This window comes from Amblyomma mixtum, chromosome 2, assembly GCF_055824585.1.
Source record: "Amblyomma mixtum isolate Tamu chromosome 2, ASM5582458v1, whole genome shotgun sequence".
NCBI lineage: Eukaryota > Metazoa > Arthropoda > Arachnida > Ixodida > Ixodidae > Amblyomma > Amblyomma mixtum.
The window spans coordinates 55,043,228-55,056,719 of NC_143013.1; positions in this window are offsets into that span (position 1 = coordinate 55,043,228).

A 13,492-nucleotide genomic window follows, 5' to 3' on the forward strand; every position below is an offset into this window, starting at 1 on the left:
GGATACTTTTCTAACAGACCTCGTATACAGATATGGGGATGATATTTAAATTCATCAGAGAGAGAGAGAGAGAGAGAGACAGACAGACAGACAGACAGACGGACGGAAGGACGGACGGACGGACGGACGGACGGACGGACGGACGGACGGACGGACGGACCGACCGACCGACCGACCGACCGACCGACCGACCGACCGACCGACCGACCGACCGACCGACCGACCGACCGACCGACCGACCGACCGACCGACCGACCGACCGACCGACCGACCGACCGACCGACCGACCGACCGACCGACCGACCGACCGACCGACCGACCGACCGACCGACCGACCGACCGACCGACCGACCGACCGACCGACCGACCGACCGACCGACCGACCGACCGACCGACCGACCGACCGACCGACCGACCGACCGACCGACCGACCGACCGACCGACCGACCGACCGACCGACCGACCGACCGACCGACCGACCGACCGACCGACCGACCGACCGACCGACCGACCGACCGACCGACCGACCGACCGACCGACCGACCGACCGACCGACCGACCGACCGACCGACCGACCGACCGACCGACCGACCGACCGACCGACCGACCGACCGACCGACCGACCGACCGACCGACCGACCGACCGACCGACCGACCGACCGACCGACCGACCGACCGACCGACCGACCGACCGACCGACCGACCGACCGACCGACCGACCGACCGACCGACCGACCGACCGACCGACCGACCGACCGACCGACCGACCGACCGACCGACCGACCGACCGACCGACCGACCGACCGACCGACCGACCGACCGACCGACCGACCGACCGACCGACCGACCGACCGACCGACCGACCGACCGACCGACCGACCGACCGACCGACCGACCGACCGACCGACCGACCGACCGACCGACCGACAGACAGACAGACGGACGGACGGACGGACGGACGGACGGACGGACGGACGGACGGACGGACGGACGGACGGACGGACGGACGGACGGACGGATACAGAGAGAAGGAAAGGCAGGGATGTTAACCAGAAAGGATTCCGGTTGGCTATCCAGATAGAAGATAAAGATGAAAGCACAAAAACCAGTTGATGCCGCATTGTCTCGCAGTATAGACATGTTCAGCTATTCAACAACACTACGCTACATAGAAAAGCCAGTTCATAGTAGAAAAGTTAGCAGGGTGATGTACAAATTACACAGCTATTGAACCGCTGGCAATGGGAAACAACTTTGGTCACCTCCGTCCTGAAGAGACAACTCCGGGAAATGAGAAGTCATAGAGGTCACCGAGGGACAAGGGCTCATGACCACCTGACGGGGCCTGTCCCTTCTACTATAGTCAAATAAAAAAAAACTATCTGGGTAAACAAAATAAAATATCACTGCCAACATCATTGATATAATCGAAAAATAATTAGAACACCCACACACAAATCAGACATGTTATATAAACGGTATACATAATAATTAATATTCTTTTAAAAATACTGTGCGATTCTGGTAAGCCCACGAAAGTGATTTTACAAGTTTTCGTAAAAAAAAGTTGTTGGTCTATTTTAGAATGCTTTTGTCACTTACAGTATGGTTTTGCAACATCACGGCGTAACCGTCGTCATGAAATGGGGAGAAACGCGCATTGGGGTGAGTTGACACGCTCTAGAATCCAGAGGTACGGTTTCCGTTCTCGTATGCGCAATATGTAAACTATACTTGAGCATTTACTTTAGAAATGGCATGGTAAATGTAGCACTTTGACAAGCACTCTACCGAGTTCCAGGCCTTGTCAAGTCAGTGAAATTGTAACACTAGGACATATGCATATCCCCGCTCTCCCAAAGAAACACGTTATATTTCGTACGCAGCAGAAATATTAAAGGGAAGAAAACATATTGCGTAAATATAACCTCATTTAATCTGAAAAACGCACAAGTACACCAATGAATTTCACTAGAGGCACCGTATGCCTTTTTTACGGGTAAAAAAAATTTCAGTGTCATGATAATTTTATAATGTACTCATTTTAGTTATGCAGGGAACTTGTGCCTCATCCTTACGACTCCCAAAGCAACTAACAGCCGTACGAGGGCCATAGCCGTAGCGGTAGAATGATGTGGTGTTCACTGATTAAATGAGGTCCCTTCATTTTATTTTTTAGAGTCAGGTGCAGTGTCAACAGTCGGAACAAAGCTTGGTCCGACTGTTGTTGTTGTAAAGCTTGTAACAAAATTTGTTTGAGGTTACAGAAGCTTAAATTGTGGATGTTTAAGCGTTTGTCTACTGTTGTGCTTGTGGGATTTTTCTTTTACTCGAGTTGAAGGGCCTTTCCTTTGTACACCTTAGTGAGTATATTGACTACGCCTAGTATATCTTCCTCTCAGTAGCAACGAGTATGGTAGCTGTAGCACAAGCATAATTACCGATGGTTTATGCGCACGACGAGCCAGCCTAACACACAGATATTCGCGCACATTTAGTTACCTGGCTTAGCGTCTCTGTTTCAGACTGGTTTGGCCACTGGAGGTGGCCTCTTTATTAGGCAGCAGCACCGCTAGCTTTGCAGTCTTCACGTTCAGCTCGAATTTCAACAGGCTGTCGGCTTTCCCGTCAGAATGAAGAATTTTCGCTTCCGCCAGTTGAAACAATCAACGACCACCTCACCGCGCACATTTCTTGCGAACATCCGTCGAGGTATCCTCTCTACTGCACCTCCTCAGCGACGCATTAAACTACAGGTGAATTATTGCGGCATTATCAAGCCTCATGTGGCTACTGCGGCTGTTGTTATGTGAAACACTCCTTTGCCATGTCGGGCTACCCTTGTCTGCACATCGTTTAACAACCAAGCTAGCCTGTCCATCTTCCGTGCCCCCGCGACGAGCAGGCGCTGGGACCTCGGCAAGCTATGGCACCGCTTTTGTAGCGAAAGCTACACTACGCCAGTTCTTCGAGCCTTCAGCATAGCACCATTTGAGTTCCATGGCAGCGCCGTGGTCTTGAGCCGGTTGGTGACGTGGTGCGGCGCAGCTGCTGCTGCTGGCGGCGCGATGCGTAGGCAAAACCGAACTGCAATAGCTGTGCGCATGGGCCATGTCGAGTGGGGGGGGGGGGGGAATTGGAGAAGGGGAGAGATGTCGCAGCTGCATAAATAGGCGCCTCGGCGTAGCTCTCGCGTCACTCTAGGTTTAGCCAGAGCTAAACCGCAGCGAATTTTTTTCCCTCTCTTCTTTCGCTCTACTCTTTCTTCCAAACCACAAAGCGCGGTTCTCCATGTTTAAATTCCTCCCTCTCCTCCACGCTACGCCAGTAGTAGCGAAACGGCTTTCGCTCTCCTCCTCAACGACGCATACATCTCGGTCGGTGCCACAGCAACCGGCGGCGCTCATTTCCGGCTTTCAATCTGCCGTCGATGGGCGAATGTGTGTTTGTCGTAAGACGTTAGTGCAGCCGTTGTACCCCCGAATGGCTTTCATCGAATGTGTTGCTGCAAAATCCACATCATTTAAAACGTGATGCCGTAGACGTTTATCACTTTCGCTGTCCTCACTATAAGGTGAGAAAAACCTCCCGCCGAGAAGCAAAAAAGAAAGAAGAGCTCAAACGTCACAGAGTCGATTTTTTCCTAAAAATGTTTTCCATACTCATCATCCTGAAGAACGAGCAAAGATGGCCTCAGCCCACACGTTCTAATTCCTTTTTGTTGAGTCCTTGTCTATCAAAACTTCTACTATTAGGGGCCGCCTATGACGTCACGCAGCAAGGAATCATTGGCTGACTCGTTCAAAGGAAACAAACGAATGCATGGGGATAAAGATTAGCTCCTAAATGCCCTCCTTGCTTGTGCATTCGAGTTGCCTGCATGAATTAGTTATTTTGGGTTTCGGCTAACACGGATTCGGTAAAAAGAAGAAAGACGCTCTATTTCGCACTAAGTATTTATCTTTTGTAAATGACTGTAATCAAAGGACTATAGCAATTGTTTTGAATAAAACCATTTATAGCCCGTCCTTTTATTTAGATGAAGAATGCGATTTGGTCCAGGGTGGTGAAGAGACTAAAACACAAAAACGAAGTAAACATTATTAGCGTCCTTGGCATTCAAAGCGTACCAGAGATGTATGCTCTTAAGATCCAAGCGCGTATGGCCAGAAGCGACCAAGGGCCCTGTAATTCAGTACGGCTCGTGCCTCAGTGGGCTCGCGACAAAATCGCTCCCGGCTCTGCCGAACGTAAGGGTTCCCGAGGCACCCGAGCGCTGAGTGGCCGCTCTGCTCCCTCCTAGCACCGAAAATTTATCGCCGCTCGTTCGCTCTTCTACGCACGGATGCCCGTACTCTGCGTCCAGTTCTTTGCGAACCGGATGACCTGAGTACAGCTCGTGGAAAACAAGGAAAATGTTTCGATTCCCTTGGCTATAATTTCTTGCGCTTCCATGTTCGGCCGTCAGGTTTTTCTTTTTTAGCAGGCAGAATGTAGGAGAAATTGGCGCAACAATGTTTACATTTTTTCTTGATTCGCGCGGGGCGCAAATCTCCAGCGTACTTTAGAAAAAGGAGAGACCGAAGTACGGTGCATATTCAAGCAATCCATGCGACCGATTTTTGCGGCTTACACTCAGTTCCTGAGCTCCCGCCTAAACCGGTTATCTTTTATTTTCATATCGTGAAATGCAGCTCTCGCCGGATTAGTCAATACACTAAATTTTAATCCCACTACGCGGGGTTTCCTACAGGTTTTCTGACTGCATTAAGCAGTATGTAGGAGGTGGAAAACTTGTTAATTTCGCAGAGGAGGTTATTACACTCACAAAACTCCACTGAAAAAAAAAAGACAATTTTCGCAAGTTTATAAAGTTGTTTCCTCCAGCCACGTCGTTTTTTTCTCATTTTCATAACTTGCCTAAATGCCTTGAATGAAGAATGTTTTTTTGCGTACTGCGACATGTAATCTGCACCTGTGACACCATTTTGCAGAACCATTTTCCTTATTGCCTTAACATGAATAACATAGAGTTCAGAAGGGGTTTCATGTTCATTTTCGCGGTGGTTCTACTAACGTGCGTAGCTTCTTGCGAGACATTTACCCGCTGACTGAGCAGTTGAGTACTTGAACTCCCTGAATGTAAACTAAGGCACCCTGTTTACCAATGAGCATGTTCCCCTAAAGACCACAGTTTTTTAAAGTCATGCTTTATGTTTTGGAGCACTCGTGAGTGGCAGAAATAATATTCATGTCAAAGCTCTTTAAGCAACATTTTTTGGGCACATGCACCTCCGGGGGGTTCGCAAGTACTTTCATTAGAGTAGACAGCTGTGCTGCTTCGTCTCTTCTGATTCAGGTTAATTTTTCCTTCTCTGCCATAACTACTACCTTCATTGATATACTATTATCTAGTTCTTTAGGCTTTCCATACGCATATTTTTCACTAATGCATCAGGTCGCAGGCGAAGAACACAGAAATGAGACTAGGAGATCCTTACCTACTTCCACATTTCCTAACTAGTTTAGTGGGTTTGTTATTTATTCATCCTTCTTCACCTCCTCGGACTCCGCGTCATATTCTTGGCGTGCCTTCTCTTTTCTTTTTAACTTCGCACCTGTAGCTCGTACAAGCATTCGCCATAAGCCCGTTTAAGCTAGCCTCGGCTAGCGTTGCAGATGCCTGGCTTGAAGACTAAAATAGCGTTCATTTATCAGGCGACACCTGGTTTCCCTCCGAATGAAACGTGTCTGACTCCAGAGCCCTTCCTTTGTTCCGATAAGAAGCGCACTCCCTAGTTGGGGGAAGTATTTACGGCCTGTGGTAGCACGGTAGGCTAATAACCAGGCAGACCTCTCCTTTATTCATAAAAATCTCTCTCCATTTACGGCGAATGTCTAGTGTGGCTCCATTTCGGCACTCCAGAAGCATTGTAATGAACAGGCACTGTTATGAAACTTGCTGTACGTTAAAGTTTGAGCCCACTCCAGACGTCTGGGACGCTAAAAAATATATTTGATCTGAGCTTAGCCCTTTAATCAGCGAAAACTGATGTGCCTGTAGCGGCTTACAGGTCTAAAGTGGCAGGCCTATTTTGACGTTTCGAAGGCGACTGCATGGTTCGACCTCTAGCAGGCCCGTATTGGAGTCTATACGCTCACGTGAACACTCGGCATTATTCCGATTGCCAGGGTTCGATTGTGTTCCCGGCCCATTTCACGGACTCCAGGGCCCACTTGCAAGGAGCTACCCATAGTGCAGTGTAATGAGGCAAACACTTTATTTCCCAGTGTTGTCTCATTAACAGTTAAACAATCTAAGAGAAAACAGTAAAGGACAAGGACGAAGGAATTATTCAGGCATTTCAGTTCTCAGATGAGAGTGTTCGGAAGCATTGGTTCAAGAAGGAAACGCGGGGGCGAGGGGAGAAGGAAGTGAACGATGAACCTAAATGGCTGCAAAGTTGGTAAACTTACCATTGGGGTAGTTTATTTGAAAGTGATAGAAAATATCGTAGTCCTGCAAGCTTGCGGGCATTGAAGGACATGGCAGAGCTTGATATTGCGAATGCGATCTGAATACTTGGATGCTTTATATGCTATATAGCGCGATATTTGATTAGTAGTCTGCTCTGGGCATGCGATTGATTCCTTACATTTCTGCTATTTCTGTTATGATCGGTTCTAGGAAACAGCCATAACATCTCAGCAATCATCCACCGGGCAATTGCGACAATACCTTTTGCCCTGTGTGTTCTTTTATGTTCCGTTATTTGTTCCTGGCAAAGATTTGCAGTTTGGTATCGTTGCAAATTATTTAGAAGTGTGGTATCTTGGTACCGACAGCTCCAGATGCATTTTCGGGGCATTAGAGTGGGTACGGTGCCGTGAACAAGTATGCGCTTCATTAAGATGATTGTCCTTTTTTTCGCAAATAAAGCGCCTGCGTGTTCCTTCTTTGTGATTAACTCACCGACGAGAGAAACGCAGACAACAAAATAGAAAAGATACGATATAGGCGATAATAAATTAAAAAAAAACCAGCAGGCATCATTCAAGAACGATGAAAAGCGAGAGAAAAATGTTTTAGACTTGTTTTATAACAGTAGACGACAACAAAAAGAGATATTTTTGACGAGCGCCTTCATTTTACGGATGTCCTATAAAAGAAGCCTGTAAAGAAGGCTGTAAACTCTTTACTCTTTACTCGTTGCCCGCATATTAGACAAAATTTGAAATACAGAAAAGAGCAGCATACGAGAAACATCAGAGAGACGAAGACAAATGCGTAAGCACCCACTCTGTGAGACTAACAGCTGCTCAGGTGAAGCTAATAATAAAAAGGGACTACTACAGTCATATGCAGTCAGTCGATGAATTTGGTTGTAGTTTTGTGCATTGGTCTGGGCATGCGCATGAATGGTACGAAGACACTTCTTGTATGAATAAACAGCAGTTTTGAGCGCGTGCTCTGTCCTTTGGTCTGCGTTTAGTCCAGTTACACATCCGGTAGTGTTTGTGTGGTAGCATTCTAATGAAAAAGCATGCGTTTAGTCACTAGGCATGAGTAGTGGCCGAACTCACTGGCCTATCGACTCTTCGCACCTACAACGAAACTAGAGCTGCCAGCAAGATTTAGATGGACTCTAAAGGCCAAAGTGCAATGAGGTTAGTTGATAAAAGTTCTATCATTTCGCTCAAAAGGGCCTGTGCGACCACTCACACAATTGGTACTCGCCTAGATTAGAGGCTAGAAGTTAGTTTGCTATGATATTTTTTTATATGCGCACGTTGGTCTACTTGTGCATGTAGTTGTTAGCAACTAGCCGAAATCAGCCGATATGTTTTTGTTTGGCAACGTCCGCGTCTACCATCACAAAGTACAAATTTTCATAGTGCTGTTTTGTGTGCACAGCCGAGTTTATCAATTCCGGCACTTTAATCATATGGGGAGAATTACTCCCTTAAAAAAAAAGTGGTCCAATGGGACGGCCACTGCGCTAGTGGGTAATCCCACTGCGCTAGTGGGACGGCAACTGCGCTAGTGTTTTAGAACATCTACCTTCCACTTCCAACATATAGGTTACATTTGTCATCAATCAAACAGAGTAACGCGTGCGACTTGGTAAGCAAGTAGATGTTATACAAACAGCAGTGGCGCCTTACCTACTCTTGCAATGTATTCGCAATGACTGCAAATTTAATGAACTGTCGCTAAATGCCCGCTGTTTAGGAATTTTAGTACGCTATTAAGCATGTGAATAAACTCAGCACTTTACTAAGGTTCCGTGGCTAAATGCTTCGTTGACACGGAAGAATTCGCAATTACGCGGCCAATTCCGGCTCCTGGAGTGACAGTTTTGGAAATGAAATATTCAGGGACGCCTGTTTCTTTAACTGTATGCAGACAGCGCTGTCCGTTGTAATGCCTGAACTCTAAGCCCACACAGAGAGCTGCGTACTCTTAACTCTTCGCTAGGAACAAATTCGTTTCTGGGGACTTGCCAGCAAACAACTTTTGAAGCCAGCTTTACGACCCCGTTTTTATTGTCACTCTCTCTGTTGCATCAACGCGAGTGAACAATAAGTCTGCAAGTATATGTGAATAATTGCCGCAACTGATGGCCTAGTTTTTTGCAAGGAAATGTAATTCTAACGTCCAGAAAGTTAGTCGGGGTATTCTCGTGAGGTCCCGGTTATGAAGCATTACACTTGATCAGTACGGGATTGCGTGAAAAACAAAATAGTCAGCAAAGAAAACAGTTGTACGATCGGCACAGGAAGTGTTATTAGCCACTTTAATCCACAAAACAAAAAAATACCGAATGTATTAATATTTTGCGTAGAAGTGCGAGCCCAACACCTATGTACAGTGACTACCCAAGCACGTTATCTCTATTGTGCAGATCCTCTTCTGCATTCCTAATGCAAGGAGATTAATGCATTGTGGCCATTTCTCCGCTGCTTCTTGCAAGTCTGGCAACTGAGCGATGCCCATTTCAGTCCATACCTAAATCTCGCACGCCCAAATTTGCGGAACCAGGGTGTGGTCGCGATCCTAATATTCGTTCCAGCTCGAGTTAATTACTCATCCCTGACGCAGTAGCGTTGCAGCTATCTTTCGCTGTATGTGCAGCAGTGCGAATACTTGTCTTGTAGAAATTAAGCAATTAATGAAACCTGAAATTAATTATTCGCTGCTGATGTGCCAGAATGTCACTTCAAAGGAGTTCAGCCTCTTAGAAATGGGGGCGCATGGTCCAGATTGCTCTGTGCCGAAGATTATAAGCAAAGTACCGTCCTTGAGGCCCGTTCACTTAACCTACCCCTCTAAACCACAGCTGCTCGGGAAATGGCGTATATGGAGGAAAAGAGCTGCTCGAGAAATGGCGTACATGGAGGAAGAAAGTGGGCTTCCTGTTCAGTGTTGAGCACGTGCACTGTGTTTGATAGGGGAAATTCCCCAGTCGTTGGTGGCAGGAAAGGGTTCCCCTTGCCTTCCGGAATGGCGTAGGCGCGCGGGTGGTGAGATGAGGGAAAGAACGTGATGAGGAGGTTACGTTAGAACCGTGGGCGAGCACCGTTCAGTTTCAAGTTCGCGCAGCCGCTATTCGGTCCTGCCGTCCTTAGCTGCCTCCCTGAAATTAGGTTACGCCCACGACGGGAATGCCGAAAGTTGCCTTACCTTGTTCTCCGCTGTCTTCACGTTGCGCCTGGATCTATAAACGGAGATCGGTTTTTCGCCCGGCTTCTCAAGAGCGCACGTGCCTAGGATTTTCAAACATGTAAGAAAAAAAGATACATGAAAAAGGAGATATCGGGAAAGAAATATACAGTGAGGATCGCGACAGGCCCTCGCAAATTGCCAATATGAAAAGGGAGACAGTCAGTGACATGTTGATAATTAGTGGCGCTTATCACCATCGCAATCATCCCCGGTCGAAGTGCACGTGGATGCAAGGTGGAATTCTGAATGAAATGAAGTGGTGAACCAGCACTCAGAGTGATCGCACATCTTTGGGGCAGAGGGCTGGACCGGCGCCTTGAAACCCTCTTCGCTCGCGGTTAATGGGATGACAATGAGCCCGCTAAGTTTATCGACGCTACTGTCGCGTTCCAGCCCCAAAAAGACCAAGCGGGTCGTTTGTTTTTGCTGAATGCCAGCTCCCTTTCCCTCCTGAAACCAGCCGCTCTCACTAGGAAGTCCTCGCGCGTCTTTCGAAGCGTCCTTATGTACGATGAAAACTGTTGGCAGTATGTCGTTGGACTTAAGTGCTACAAGAGGCGAAATAGGGGCTGTAGGAGAGACGAATCAAAGCAACACAGATAAGGATTTCCCGGTGGTGAGTTAAATGCCAAGAGACTATGAAAGATGATGCGAATTTCAGCGCTAGTAGGCGACTAAGCCTCAGTCATTCTGATATCACTACTGATTGACGCGGTTAGGCCCAGAGCTACCGCACAAGTTCCCAGAATAAGTAAATATTTCGTACAGCCTGGACATGCAAAGCCCAAATGGTTGACACTGTATTGACATACAAACGCTCGAGCACCTCTAACATGGTGCACCTGTCTCCTGTGTCTGGCTAAACCGAACTATGCTGCTCCCAACTGCCGTCCTAGAGAAACGGTGCGAGGTCCTTGAAAGACCACAGTATGTCATGAACGAAATGCTGCCATCAAAACAGCTTCTCGTTGAACAGACGCTGGAAGATTTTGTAAGTCTCGCATTTCCATGCCTCCTGAGCCTAGCAGCTCTCTTCGCAAGGGCAGATAGGTCAGAGCGTTGTTGTCTCTTGCGGATTTCTTAGGGGTACAATTCAGGATTGTTTTGTCGGCGACCTCGGCTTCGGATGTTCTCTACAAGCGTGTGCATAAAGGTCTTCAAACCACAATGCATGCCCTTGAAGGCTGATTCCCAACGACGCCTTTGAAGCCCTTCATCCGAGAAGAGTTCAGGGGCCCTTGAAAGGTGAACCTACTCCGTTCGCCGGGACAGCTGTGATCGAGGCGCTTCAAAGGGGCCATTCTTCGTCTTTAGTAATACTCGAACTTTAGATCTATTAACAAAACTTCATTTCTGGACTGCCATCAAGTCTTCTTCGCGATCTCAAAATTGTTTACCATCGACTTCGTATGAACGCTGCGTTTACTAACGGCTTACTGTACCGTTCAGGACAAGTGAATTACCAGTCCGCATTTCGACAACTTCGACTGAGTCCTAAGAGTGAAGAGTATTTAGTTTGAATGTGCAGCGTATACCGACGAGTGTGAGTGCTATGAACATCGTACGGTGTAGGTGATCCAAGTGCCAAGACCAGTGGGCTGTGTATTAACTCCATTAGTCTGTCTTTATAGCAGAGTTTTGCAGTAAAATTGTTATTCCCTCATTGAGACGACGTTTGTCTACTAGACAAACTCTAAAACCTCCTCGCATTTCTCAATTACGCACTCTTCATTCAGTGCACTTCGTCAGCCATTTGAGGGAGTTTGCACTTCAGTATACATTATCTTCAAGCATTACTCGTACATGAATAAGCCGAATTCAATGGACACATTTTTACCACCTTTAGCATTTAATGAACACCTCTCCATCTTTCTCTCCTTAATGCCATTCACCACACAGAACCGCAAGTTAGAATTTTCACAGACTTAATTCCCTGTTTTCTTTAGAATAGTTATATTGCCTCTCTATTAGTGGAAAGTACTGCTAGCATTTTAGCTCTAACGTTGATCCAGAATAGTTTATCGATTTGTGTAATGCTCTGACATGACGATTGCGCTAACTCCTTCTTAATCTTTTAGCTCATGTAGAGCCCACATTTGTCCTTGTGCTTCGCCCAATACTGCTAGTTCCTCTTCACTTTTTTCGCAGCGTCACCTGAATAGCTGTAACAACCTATTCCCCTATTTCCGGGCCTATAAATGCAGTACGCGCCATACATGTCCGGGAATAAGATGCACGCTTGCAAAGATATTCATGGCCTTGACTGTTGTCAAGATCGTGCAATGTATTGAGAGATGTCCGTGGTGGAGTAGAGCATGATTAAAGAAAAATGCGCTGAAAGAAAGGAAATAAACTGAACTCGCTAGATGTACTGAGCATAGATACAAATAAGGGGTAAAAGTTTGTTGTTTGCGTACACCAAAACTAACGTCTTAGGCATTGCCACCCGCACCGGGTTTTCACAAGCATAGTGAAAGTGCCTGCCTGTTTTTGACACTGAAATCTAACACCTGCCTCAATTTATTTTCACTGCGCAGCTGCCTTTTGCTGACTCAATATTGAGGTGAAAATTTCGTAGAACATTTTGCTATGTTATGTTCCTGCATTGATTCACACCATTTGCATCATTTGCTACACCGTTTCTATTTGCAGTACCATTTACACGAACTTTTGGCGCTTCCACTAGTGAAACATAGGCCTAGTCTTAGCAGTGTAAGTTTGACTATCAGCCCCTTGCTATGCACTCTCACTGGCGTCAAGAGTAATCGCGTGATTCAGTGGTTGGAACAAGGTGCTTCAGATTAGGACCTCAGAAATCGAATTTCGCGAAAATCTGTGCTTTGATTTTGATAAGAGCTGAACTTTATTATTTGTATTTCAAGGAAAAGCGCTGTTCTCCGTCTAGTGGAGAACTAAGACTTATTTTAATGCAGCAACGCTGAAAAGTATTAGTACAAGAAAAAGTTTTAAAGACGAAACTTGTCACAAATATTTTTTGTTTTCATCGCACAGCATGGAAGTTAACTAAACACTAGAAGAAAAAGGAATGCAGGCTTTCAGCAAAACATTTCAGTTCCATCCGTGCTATTTCAAAAACAGCAAGAGTTTCATTCGTACGCCTTAGCGCACATTTTCGGTGCTGCCGCTGCTTCTCCTCGAAGCTTCATGACCCGTTTCATGCGCTTCGCATGCGCAGTAAGCTGTAGTGGAGCTCTAAGACTCAGCTAAGAAGGCGCAAGCTGCGCTTAATTGCCGGGAAAGTATATGTGAAATGGACCGCAAATAGTGGGCCGTGCATCAGCGCCGAAGACAGCTCCGAAAAACACGGCAAAACTTGTAGAAGACAACACCTGGAAGAGGAAAAGGTGATAAACGCCCGAAGTAGATATAAACCCCGAGTGAACGTCATACGTAGGGCGAAAACAGAAGCGGTTACACTACGGCAGTGGCCCCTAGAGAAGGCAATATGGCTGCGTCCTTCGTATACTACTTCTTTATCTCGCCTGCAAGCAAAGCACTTCGTCTCGTAGATGTCGTCTAGATGTCTCCGCACTTACTCGTCGCCAGTCCTTTCTTGTTCGCCTCATTCCTACTCCGCTTTCACCACGCTGCCGTAGCACTGATATTAATGACAAAAGAGAGAGCAGGGGAAAAAAAGAAAGGCGCCGGACGTCATCGACCGCCATTGATCACTTTTGTCTTCCGTGTGGGGTAGGTGTTCTGTTGTTTTCTTAAATTATGTTTGCGCTTTGCGTGAGCTTCACT